We start from the raw sequence: 14,679 nt of genomic DNA, 5'->3' as shown, positions 1-14,679 counted from the left end.
CTTTTTAGATCTTCCTTCTTAGTGGAATAATTTGTTTGTTGTTCAAGGAATTCCAACTTGTAATGTTGTTTACGACTTTTGAATTTTTGTTTTTCGCTCATGTAAGGCTCTCTGACTTTTTATGATTCTCTGTTGGGCACGTCTTGTGCTTCATTTGGACTCTATTGTTTCGTTCTGTAACTCTTTTTCTATATATTTACTTATATTTTTGGCTTATTAAAAATAAATTGCTACTTTTCACATATGTTAATAAAAACTACTAGTTAAACTAAGTACATCGATATTGTTTGGTTGAACATATTTACACGAGTTTAAATGTGAGGCATCGTAATTATGTGTGTGAGTTGTACTGATGATTGTCACTTTTGTACATACTCCAAAAAACACTATTGACGGACATTATTTCGCATCATCTCAATGCTCATTCAACGTCTATATGCATTCCATATGAACAGTGTTAATTATCTACTAGTTCAAATTTCAAAACCTTTGGGAAAATTATTCTACAGCTTAGGTTAGGGTTTCTGAAATGTGAGTATCAAACATTTCCAGTTATGCACACAGTGCTGACATGTACGACATTTATCCATTTTGTGTTAGTTCATCGTAAGAGAGCACCATTGAATCACATGTTGTAATTTTTAGAATATTATTTATATTTCGAAAGTTATATTGTCATACTAATCATGTGCTACTATGTTGCCATTTCTTAAATAATTCATTTGAGCAATTATCTGCTGAGTCATTGCAAATAACTATTATTAAAGCACAATTAAATTGCTTACTAAGTCAAGGTTGTTACCATTTCTTCACAACGTTAACTTTGAGCTATTATTATGCCTTTATTCTAGCATGACTAAGCAGTTTGTTTTGCGGAATCTGGTTCGTTGTTATTTGAAGTTGCGGCGGCTGCGTTGTTATTGGAAGTTGTGATTGTTGCGTTATTATTTAAAGTTGTGGTGTTGCGGTTGCTGTTTACACGTGCAACAATCTTGAAATTTATTGATTAAAACTGTGACCGCAAATTAAGATTTGGGTGATTAATTTACAAGGTACACAAGTTTCATTTAACAATTAATTCACAGGCCAAATTGCCGAAACTTATATTGTTATATAATTGCCTTTTGAAATAGAAACATTGCTATTCATTCACTTAGTTTCATACGTGATTGCAATTGTTATTATCTTATTTTATTATTATTATTTTTATTATTATTATTATGGAATCTACTTTGTTGAAAAGCCCTTACAACAAAATTTTTAAATCAAAAATTGGACACCATATTGCTAAAGCTCAATATAGTTACAAAGATGGAAGAGAAATGATATTTGTACAACCACTTTCTGACAACCTTTTGACAACTTTCTCTCTCATACTCACATTATACTCTTATTCTCTCTCTTCCTTTTTCTCTCTCCATTGATTTTAACCAATAAAAAGATAGAAAAAATAAGTTGTCACATAAGTTGTCTCATTTAGTTGTTCAAATAACACTACTCAAGATGGAAACATCCAAGCTATCGATTCTAAATTTAATTTACAAGTTTTGACAAATGATATACATGTGAATGTTGTTTCTCATACAATACTTTCAATGAAGGAAAAACCATGGGTGGTAGACTCAGCCTCTACCTCACAAATTTGTGCAAATAAAAATATGTTCACATCTTATAAAACTATAGGGAAAAGAAAGGAACATATCATTTTAAGTGATTCGATAACAGTTGATGTTCTTGGTATAGGAAAAGTGGATCAACCTAACTTAAAATATTTAAAAGTGTGGGGGTGTCTTGCTAAAATCATGTTACCTGAACCCAAGAAAAAAAAGTTAGGATCTAAAACATCTGATTGTATGTTTATATGATGTGCTCAAAATAGTGATGCCTATAGGTTTCTTGTTTTGAAAAGTGATGTTTTAGGTTGGTGCCAAATCTTCAAACAAGATTTTGTATTTTTAAGTTTTTCCTTCAATACAAATCTTCCCTAACCTTCCACATGAAAAGATTTTCACTTATCTATAACAAACTAGTTGTAACCTGGAAGATCAACCCAACATTTGGGTATGTGTTGGGGGCGCGGACCCCTATTTTCCTCGACAACTGTTAAAGAGATTGAGCAAACGTCAAACAAACTTCTAGACAAAGTAGTTTGAACACAGTTGGATCAATGCACGCACAATCTTCTGACAAAAAGAATATATCAAGGCGAGTTATAGAGAGGTCGTCACCATGATACCAAGCAAAATTCCGACCACACAAGGAAAGATAGAAAAGAATGTTGTTGTCGATAAACTTGTTGAATAAAGAGAAATCATAATGCATGTAGCCTGCTGTTCTAATGATGTGTTCTTCTGCTAATCGGGTGGCATTAATGTCACTACACATACACACACCAATTATCTCCCCCATTAGAATTAATTACATCACCCAATCTGATCCACAAGTCTTGCCTACCGTTCGAATCACACGGAACTAAACATTAGCAACAATGAACTCACCACCACTTTGCACACATCTACCTTTGATAATCAACACATTAGTCATACTCAGAGTAAACTTTCCTTTTAAATAGCTCTCGAAGTTGCCCGAATCAACGGACCAGATGAAGTGTACACAGAGAGTCGAAATCAAACGTAGTCAAAGCGACGTGCTCGTGAAGCGTTTTCTCCGAGAGGCATGGACTTCACGAAATCGACACGTGGAAAAAGCAGGTTGAACGAACAATCAACCAAAAACCTTTCAGTTCAAGGCATTAATTGCTAACTGCTCCCACTAACTTACGTCGGGCGACACCTCCTTGCGAACGGAATAAAACCTTCTCATCAAATGCGACAAACGCCATTGCGTCAACCACTGAAGGCGCTCCATCGAACGCCTCCTTTCATAGCTAAAGCCATTGCGCCTAAAGGCATCACTAGCTTGGGGGAAATTGTTCTTGATCGGTTAGAAGACCAATCACACGTTACATGTGGCATAACTTGCACCGCCTTAAGGCTCCGTGCCTGAGGGAACACACCAACCTAAATGTGCTGTGCCACACAATAGCGCGATTACCTTACATGTGTCCTCTAACCATCCATAATCACAGGCCGCATAACCCGGAGACGGTTATGCCCAACGCGCCCCTATACAAGGGTGAACTTGCTTCACCCTTAAGGTACGATTCATTTTTCACAACACTTTCTACACACTCTTTCTCAGTTTCATTACTGACTTGAGCGTCGGAGTGCTAACGAGCATGCAGACACCTTCAGATCCATCGCGAATACTCAACGCCGCCGTACTGAAAGCCATTACCGTCACACCGGAGCATTATCTGCCACCGTAGTCACTCATCCGTTTTCATCGGATATATCAAATATGGTACTAAGACAACTCTGATATCGTATTTCCACCATTTTAACCTCTTACTTCTCCAAGGGCATAAAATATGGAAATGGACTATATTATTAAGATCATTCTTATTTTCCGAAGGGACACTTTATCTCGAAAGGGACTATGATCTCTGAAGAATACTCTTATTTCCGAAAGGAGGAAATTTACAAAAGGGATTATGCTATTAAGACCATTCTTAATTCTCAAGGGACATTATTTCTCGAAGGGACTATGTGTAACACCCCGATTCCCCAACAATTAAATTATTAAGTAAAATCATAGTTAATCAACAACGGAGTGTTACACTGCTTTTCAAAAATCCTTGAATAAGATAAAGTGTTATTCATTAAATAATAGTTTCAATAAAACATATCAATTCATCGCAGCAGAAATATTTTTCAACGTTAAACAACTTTCAATAAATCCTTGGCACATGGCCTCAACAAAAATATCTTTAAATATGAAATTCAACGTCAACAGGTTCATAACGATACATAAAGAATGAAAACATCACAACAGTTTCCCATCCCGTTACGTATCAGAGCCCTACGACACTTGAGCCACCTCTCCTACTAAACTTCATTACCTGCAAGTTACCCATACGAAGGGCAACATTTCCAAGCAGAAGGGGTGAGATTCACAAACAATAATAATAGATATATAAATCATCAACTTAATTAATTAACATAATTAACAACATATATTCACCAATAATACTCATACTTCTGCAATTTTAATAACACTTATTAAATCAACCAGCGACGACGACAACAACCCAATCGACAACCTCGACAACAACACAATCAACAACGGCGACAACTCCATCGACAACCATGACAACAACACAATCAACAACGGCGGCAACAACAACTACAACCACTAAACACATGGTACCATTTTCAACGTGTTGAATGACTAAGCATTCCGGGGCATAAGCCCCCAGCAATTGAATGATGAACATTCCAGGGCATGAGCCCTCAACAGATTGAATGACAAGGCATTCCAGGGCATGAGCCCTCAACGGTTTGAATGGCAAAGCATTCCAGGGCATGAGCCCTCAACGGTTTGAGTATACATCGGACTCGACTTTGTGTATATCAACATACAACTCAACTACAACATCGACAACATGGACAACAACAACTATTACCCAACAGTGCATATTTAAATATGTCTTACACCTCAACATCTTAACAACTTAGACAACTCTTTATGACTCCAATAACTTGGATCAACATCTTACGACTTGAACGACTTTGACCAACTTAGAATTCTTAATGACATTATTACTTCACAACAGCAAGGCAGCATCATATAATAATAAGCAGCAAGTCAACAGCAATAATAATCATCATATACAACAAGTATAACTCATATCAACATCTTTCATAATATTTAACTATCTCCTCATTTGTTTATTAACTTAAATCGACGTCATTAAACATTATATACATCCTCTCTGAATCTCTGTATAATCATAAATAACTTATCTCCTAGCTCAAGGGTCCTCTCATAACATCACGTGCGACAAAAGATCGCAAAATCCTAAACAAGGTTTCTGTAATTGGACAACTCGCGAGGCGAGAGCCTCGACTCGCCATGGCGAGTTAGGGTAAAATACTCACCATTCCATTTTGAAGCTAATCCGAGTTCAATCTCATTCTACAATCTTTCCTAATCATTAGTGTGCATCTTCAGGCACTCAAAAACATCTAAGGTTCCACTAAAAAGTCAAAATTCCGAAATCTTCATCACTCTCTGGTCACACTCGCTACAGCGAGTAAACTTGCTCGCTATGGCGAGCTGCGAAGTGCAACTCGCGAGGCGAGTAACTCCTGCTCGCGAGGCGGGCGATGATCTTCATCACTCGCCGTGGCGAGGATCATCACTCGGGAGGCGAGCGATGAATAACAGTACGGGCAAATTGCAGTTTTTCTCCAAAATTCACCCAATCCCATGGTTCTAACCCCAAAACCAATTCTAAACATCATTACATGAAACATCTAAGGTCTGTTCATCATTTCTACATCAATTCACCCTAATTCCATCATTTAATCATCAATTCTCAACATAACCCTAATTCCCAATTCTCCAATTTATTCATAACCTTTATTAAAACAGAATCAGAATTATATAAACTAATATCATTGCAAGTTAGCCTCACCCTTACCTTAGATAATCGAAATCGCAGCCCTTCTAGGTCCTCTTCCCTTTTCTTGACTTTTCTTCCTTTTCTCTGTTGTACGTGAAAACTGTAACATAAAAATTTCATAATATAATCAGAGTAAAACAACAAACGGAATGTTACACTGCTTTTCAAAAATCCATAAATAGAATAAAATACTATTTATTCTTAACAGTTTTGTTAAAACCTATCAAACATCGCAGCGGAAAGTATTTTTCAACGTTAAACAACTTCCAATAAAACCTTGGCACATGGCATCAACAAAAATATCTGTAAAGATTAAATTCAACATCAACAGGTTCATAATGACACATAAGGAATGAAAACACGACAACAATTTCCCATCCCGTTACGTATCAGAGCCCTAAGACACTTGAGCCCCCACTCCTACTAATCTTCATTACCTGCAAGTTACCCATACGAAGGACAACATTTCCAAGCAGAAGGGGTGAGATTCACAAACAATAATAATAGATATATATATATATATATATATATATATATAATCATCAACTGCATTTAACAACTTAATTAAATAATATAATTAACAACATATGTTCAACATTAATATTCATACTTCTTCAACTTTAATAAAACTTACTAAATCAACCAACGACGACAACAACAACTCAATCGACAACTACGTCAACGACACAATCAACTACAACGACAATAACTCCAACAATGACCACTACAACGGCATAACAAACAACAATAACAATAACTCCATCAACGATCACTACAACGGCATAATCAACAACAACGACAACATCTAAAGGCTTGTGGTACCATTTTCAACGGGTTGAATGACTAAGCATTCCGGGGCATAAGCCCCCAACAATTTGAATGATGATCATTCCAGGGCATGAGCCCTCAACAGATTGAATGACAAGGCATTCCAGGGCAAAAGTCCTCAACAGTTGAATGATTAACATTCCAGGGCATGAGCCCTCAACAGATTGAATGACAAAGCATTCCAGGGCATGAGCCCTCACCGCTTTGAACGACAAGACGTTCCAAGGCATGAGCCCTCACCGCTTTATATGTAATGAACTCGACTTTGTGTATATCAGCATACAACTCAACTACGACAACGACAACAACTGTGCATAATAACTATGACTTACTCCCCAACTTGGTCAACATCAACAACCTATGGCTCCGTTACTTAGAACGACAACTTGCAAATTTTACAACTCGAACCTACACCTTGTGTATTCTAATGGAATGCAGTTAAACATAAACCAGTAATCAGCAACAATCATACTCAATCAACAGCAACACAAACAGTATACAGACAGCGTGATATAACAATATCTTTGCAATTCAACACTATCTAACATTCCCACATAACACAAGTAATGCGTATGCAATTATATCATATTAAAAATAACCTCAATTCATCACAATCAGCTTCACAGATCATCCTTAATATCCTATACAACTTTCATTGCTATCCCAAAGTTCAACTCACAACATGAATTAAATACTCTTAAACACCTTAATTGAACTCATAGTACTTCTAGTTTTAAGCTTTGGAATTATCCCATAAGTTTTGGATTAACTTAGAAACGGTTATGCTGAATTTTCATAAGATTTCACTAAGACCTCCTTGGAGTATTTTCATCATATCTTAAAAACTAAAAATCATTTTCAAGTCAAACCAAATCCATTTTAAAGCTAACAAAATTATCTACAACTTTCATGTTTACACCAAAACCCAGTTCGAAACGGAAACGGGTGAAAAATGTGAATTTTTCCAGATTTTCCTGACAGAAAATCGGTGGCCGATTTTCGTCGAACCAAAGCTAGAAAATCAGCTCAGAAATCGGGGGCCGATTTTGGAAACTCGGCGGCCGATTTTGAGCTTCACATCAGTTCAAAAATCAGTTTAACAATGCGTTTTTCACCTAAGAATCACTCTTAAATCACTAAACTCAAACACAAACTCTCAAATTTGATAAGGAACATCACCTATTAAATAATAAAAATATCCATTTAATAAAATACACCACACCACAAAATCAACCTAAATCATTTAAAAATCATATAAAAGACTTTAAATCAACTAAAAATAATTAAATAAAATTGGGGCGTTACAAAAACTGCCTCCCCCTTCTATTTCCTAATTCTTTAATAAATATAACCTCCCAATATTCTTTAACTCCTCTTAATTCCATAAATTCTAATTTAACCCCAAACTCCAAAATAATTCCTAATTCTCTCTTATTCTATTAAATAATAAAAATAGTCATTTAATAAAATACACCACACCACAAAATCAACATAAATCATTTAAAAATCATATAAAGGACTTTAAATCAACTAAAAATAATTAAATAAAATTGGGTCGTTACAACTCTCCCCAACTTAAAGAATTTTCGTCCTCGAAAATATACCTCAGATCCGACGATCCCCATCTGCCGTCTGAGTACCAGCTAAAGCAAACACCTTACGGTAACGCTCCTATTTCTATTTAAGCAATTAAACATGCGAATAATACATTTATTCAAGAAATAGAGATTACGTCTCATTCAAAATTCAAAACCGATAGACATGTATGTAAATCTCAACAGTTACAGCGGAATACAAATCAGAGTGATCAAATATATACATGCCATGAGCAAATAAATCATGTCTCAAAGATAAATCTCAAAACCCAAACATACGGGTAATCATCAACAAAATCATAATCCAACGGAAAATACAAACAACCTAATCTAGACCGACACGACAAGCCTAGATCAGAGCCGACACGACCCAATATCGGAGAAAGCTCCTGATATCCCACGCAAAGACTCACCGAGCACTACTCCTTCACAACTTCTACTCACCCATACAGGCAAGTAGGCGGTTAAAACCACTGGGGGTAAGCATTACATTATCATAATCCAGATAATAATCAAAACAGATAATATCATGTACTTGAATAATAATAGTCATGCATAAATATTTACATCACCACTTGATAGTTCGTATCCACATATATCAATCACATGAATAATTTATCCAATCACAAATATTCATTCACAACATCAATCATAGACAATCATTATCAACATTCATTCATCTCAATTCATCACCAATCACATAATTCACATAGGACTCATGCTATGATATGCACTTATGGACACACAAATGCATGCGGTACCAAATCTCAACAAGGTCGTCACCTTTCGATGCCACTTGCACATCGAATGTAAGGGCTCACACCTGCCTTACAATAATCTCGAAGTAAAAGAGTCATCCCTTTTACAGCAACAACGACTATGATGCATGGACATGTATAAGGACTCGATAATGCGACAACAATTCACAATCTCAACTCAATATATAGGATAACACCACCATTATATTGATTATCTCCACAACATTGCATTATCAAGAAAACATGCCCATGCACAAATAAATCATAGTATTCATCACCACACATTATCATGATTATCAATAATCAACAACATCATTCAACATTAACTATATCATATAGTTTCACCATTCCAAATAATTCTCATATTCCAAGTAAGAGAACATACAACATCTCATGACAAATATCATATTCAATACAATCATTCATTCATACAACTTCACTTAGTCATACAAGAATAATCTCAATAACTCACAAGACAATTTGCTAAAGAAACATTTCCGACAAAATCCAAATCATGTGGCAAACGGCCAACATTGATAATTTTCAAAGTTAGGCAACTTATTCAAATTTGAAATCCTACAATTCAATCTTAATCATTCATGTAGCCAAGGACTTAAGCCACTTACAAACTATTAGAAATTAGTTCAAAGGATAGCTCAAGTTCGTATGAGAAATTCCAAGACAAAACAACATTTAGCTCAAAACCCGTTTTCACCGATTCAACTCCGCCCAAAATATTTCTTAAACCATCAACACATTCACATTCCCAAATGCATACTCAATTATTCACTCTAAGTACTTCATTAAACCCAATATCAAGTTTGGAAAAGTTCCACGGCTCAAAGAAAAAGTTATGATAAGTTTTCACAAAAATCCACATGACCCATGTGTAGTAATTTAATCATATCTCAAGTTCTAAAAATCATTTGGACGTCAAACCAAAGCCATTAGAAAGCTAATAAAATTATCTACAACTTTCATGTTTACACTAAAGTCCAATTCAAAACAGAAATAGGTGAAAAAGATGCAAGAACGCGAAACAGGGGGTGCTGTCACTGTGCAGCTCGACTCGCGAGTGAATCACTCGCCATGGCGAGTTGACACAGTGTCCACTGGCCCCCAGCTCGCCTCCAACTCGCCATGGCGAGTTAGGATAGTAAGAAAAAGTTCTGTTTTCGTAAAAATTCCATTTTCACCCCAAAATCTCAATTTTTGACTTCCCAATACCTAAATTTGATCCCAAAGTGTGTTAAACGTTTCTAGACATGAAAAGACACTCAATTCCATATACAAACTTGAATCAAACATCATTTTAAACAAAATCATCATTGACCCATTTTCTCAAAACAACAACAACATCTCATTTCTCATCAGCAATCCATAATTAAGTATACCCAAGTCATGATTCACTCACAACAGCATCAGTTAACAATAACAACATCAATGGAATATGAATTACATCTCATTTCAATCAAAACATATCAAATTTCATCAATGAAGTATAATTTCATAACTTAACATTTATACATACTTTGAAACATGTAATTTCACCCACAAACATACCATAACCATCGATTCATGCACAAGAAAATAGCATCACAGCAAGAGCACGAATTTAACAATAATTGTTCATCAACCCATTTTCATACAACATGAAAAGATGTAAAATTTGAAATTGATTATGATAATAACTAACCCCTTACCTTAGAAGAAGATTAACCAAACTCTTGCTTCAATTTAGCTCCTAAGCTTACCCAATTGGATTCTTCAAGTTCTTCTCTCCAAAACCCTTTTGCTCTTCTCTTCACCTCTTTCTCTCTCTACCTCTCTCTAGAAATGTTTGTGAAATGAATGAATTGGTTCTTCTAACACAACCCTAGTGTTATCTCCACTAATGGGCTTAACTTAGTTTCTAGTGGGCTTAACCCATTTCTATTCAAACCAAAAATATTACTACACTCCAAACGATATTTTAATTAATAACGGTAAAATGTAATCAACGGTCACTAACAGTAAAAACTAATCACTACACTAGTAACTTAGTAAAATAAGGGTTCTCGCTAATTATTAAAATAATTCTCACCAAAATTACCATTTTACCCTTACCCGTCAAATGACTAAAATACCCTTCTAATACGGTAATTCACGTAAATGCACCCGATGACAATTAAATACACACAAGCACAAATAATCACACACAAACACATAATAAAAGTAATTAAAATAAATCTAGCTAAAAATCGGCTGTTACAACTCTCCCCCCCTAAAAGAATTTTCGCCCTCGAAAATTTACCTGAAGGAAACAACTCCGGATGCGAAACCCTCATCCTACTCTCCGGCTCCCAAGTGGCACTCTCACCAGTTGGTCCAACCCAAATCACTTTGACCAAAACAATCTCTTTGCCACGCAAACGCTTCAACTCGCGATCCTCAATCCTAACCGGCCAAGTCTCAACGGTCAAATTATCTCTGACTTCCAACTCATCCACTTGAATCACATGAGAAGCATCATGCACATACTTCCTCAACTGAGACACATGAAACACATTATGAAGATTCGACAAAGACGGTGGTAACGCAATCCGATACGCTACAACCCCAACCTTCTCAATGACATCAAACGGCCCAACAAAACGAGGAGTCAACTTCCTACACTTCAAAGCACGACCAACACCGGTCATAGGATTCACCCTCAAGAACACATGATCTCCAACCTGAAACTCAATATCCTTCCTCCTCTTATCATGATAACTCTTCTGTCTACTCTGAGACGCCTTCATCTTCTCCTGAATCATCTTAATCTTTTCCGTAGTTTCTTGCACAACTTCCGGTCCTAACAAAGCATTCTCTCCGGACTCAAACCAACACAACGGTGTCCTACACCTCCGACCATACAAAGCCTCAAACGGTGCCATTCCGATACTAGCATGAAAACTGTTGTTGTAAGTAAACTCAATCAACGGTAAACATTCGTCCCAACTGACACCTTGCTCCAAAACACAAGCTCTCAACAAATCCTCCAAACTCTGAATAGTCCTCTCCGTCTGCCCATCGGTCTAAGGATGGTAAGCAGAACTCAATCTCAACTTAGTTCCCAAAGCAGCTTGCAAACTTTCCCAAAACTTAGAAGTAAACCTCGGATCCCGATCCGACACAATACTAGAAGGAATACCATGCAATCTAACAATCTGCTCAATGTAGATCTCAGCCAACTTCGCTACCGACATACCAGTCTTGATAGGAACAAAATGCGCTGACTTCGTCAACCGATCCACAATCACCCAAATCGAATCAAAACCCTTACTAGTCTTAGGCAATGCTCCAACAAAATCCATAGAAATGCTATCCCACTTCCACTCTGGCACAAACAACGGTTGCATCAAACCCGACGGTCTCTGATGTTCAATCTTCGATTTCTGACAAACCAAACAAGCATAAACAAACTCAGCGATATTCTTCATCATTCCAGGCCACCAAAACAACCCTTTCAAATCTTGATACATCTTAGTTGCTCCTGGATGAATACTCAAACTACTTCTATGACCTTCGTCCAAAATTTGCCTCTTAAGCTCAAACACATCCGGCACACAAACTCGATCACGAAACATCAAAACACCATTCTCATCCAATCTAAAGTCTCCACCTTTACCTTGATTAACCAACGTCACTCGATCCACGAGTTTCAAATCTTCCTTCTGACCCTTCTTGATCTCTTCCAAAATATTGCTTGTCAACTTCAACATACCCAACCTCACACCATCAGGTGTCAACTCACTAACCAAACTCAAATCTCGAAACTGCTCAATCAATTCCAACTCTTTAACCATCAAAGCAGACATATGCAAAGTCTTTCTACTCAAAGCATCCGCAACAACATTAGCCTTTCCGGGATGATAACTCAACTGAAAATCAAAATCCTTAAGATATTCCAACCATCTTCTCTGCCTCATATTCAACTCTTTCTGATCAAACAAATACTTCAAACTCTTGTGGTCACTGAACACCTCAAACTTAGAACCAAACAGATAGTGCCTCCAAATCTTCAATGTATACACAACTGCTGCCAATTCCAAATCATGAGTCGGATAATTCTTCTCATGCACTTTCAATTGCCTCGAAGCATAAGCTACAACCTGACGATTCTGCATAAGCACACCACCAAGACCCATCTTAGAAGCATCACAATACACAACAAACGATTCCTTCGGATTCGGCAAAATCAACACCGGAGCTGAAGTCAACCTCTTCTTCAACTCTTGGAAACTCTTCTCACACTTGGCATCCCAAACATAAGCTTGTCCCTTCCGAGTCAACTGCGTCAATGGCAACGCCAACTTAGAGAATCCCTCAATGAACCTCCGATAGTAACCGGCCAAACCAAGAAAGCTTCTAATCTCAAAAACAGACTTAGGAGACTCCCACTGCAACACTGCATCAACCTTGGAAGGATCCACAGAAATACCACCCTTAGAAATCACATGACCAAGGAAACTCACTTCCTTCAACCAAAACTCACACTTAGACAACTTGGCGCACAACTGGTTCTCTTTCAAGACTTGCAACACAATCCTCAAATGCTCAGCATGCTCTTCCTCGGACTTTGAATACACCAAAATATCATATATGAACACCACCACAAAACGGTCCAGATAAGGATGAAATATTCTATTCATGTATTCCATAAAGACACCTGGCGCATTAGATACTCCAAATGGCATCACAGAATACTCATAATGTCCATACCTCGTTCGGAACGCAGTTTTGGATATATCTTCCGCCTTTACTCTAATCTGATGATATCCTGATCTCAAATCAATCTTACTAAACACCTCTGCACCAACTAGCTGATCCATCAAATCATCAATTCTTGGAAGTGGATACCGATTCTTAATCGTCACCTTGTTCAACTGCCGATAATCCACACACAACCTTATGCTTCCATCCTTCTTCTTAACCAACAACACTGGAGCACCCCACGGCGAAACACTCGGTCTAATAAACTGCTTCTCAAGCAACTCTTCTAACTGATTCTTCAATTCACCCAACTCTGATGCAGACATCCGATACGGCGCAATCGAAATAGGACTCGTGCCTGGTACCAAATCAATTGCAAACTCAACTTCCCTCTCCGGCGGTAACTCGGTAATATCCTCTGGAAAAACTTCAGGAAACTCTTGCACTACCGGCAATTCACTAACTCCTTTCTCACCACTAACCTTCAAGGATGCAAACATCATAAACACACAAGCCTCACCTTCTAAAGACTTCTTCACTTGCCCCGCGGTCAAAAACTTCCTATCTAACTCTTCTACCGGCTTAGAAAAAGTCACACTCCTAGTCAAACAATTAATGCTAACCCCAAAAGCTAACAACCAATCCATACCAAAAATGACATCCATATGCTTCAACGGAAGACAAACAAGATCCAACTCAAAAGCAACATCCCCAAAATTAACAGGACACTTAGCACACATAAAAGAAGTAGTCACCGAACCGCTAGCCGGGGTGTCAATAACCATTCCACGCAACAAAGGAGTTACAACCAAATCCAAACGTTCAACACAACTAGCCGAGATAAAAGAATGAGTAGCACCAGTATCAATAATTGCAATCAAAGGAGTACTATTGATAAAACACATACCTCGGATAAGATTATCCGGCTGCTCCACCTCCTCCGCATTCAAAGCAAACACCTTTCCCGCCGCCTTCTTTGGCTTGGTACACTTGGTACTAATATGACCCTTCTCTCCACAATTGTAACAAGTAATCTCTCTTGCAACGCCTCTGCAATCGGCCGCCTTGTGACCCGCTTTCCCACACTTGTGACAAGTAAAATCGTTCTTGCAATCACTAGCATAATGACCCATAGCTCCACACTTAAAGCACTTGACATCCGCCAAACTTAGCTTAGAGCCTCCACCAGATTCTCTCTTCTTTCCTTTATCCTTGCTGTAAGGTTTCCCAACTCCAT

The sequence above is a fragment of the Medicago truncatula genome, chromosome 8 (genome assembly GCF_003473485.1).
Source record: "Medicago truncatula cultivar Jemalong A17 chromosome 8, MtrunA17r5.0-ANR, whole genome shotgun sequence".
In the NCBI taxonomy this organism is placed as follows: Eukaryota; Viridiplantae; Streptophyta; class Magnoliopsida; order Fabales; family Fabaceae; genus Medicago; species Medicago truncatula.
This window is presented reverse-complemented; position numbering follows the sequence as displayed.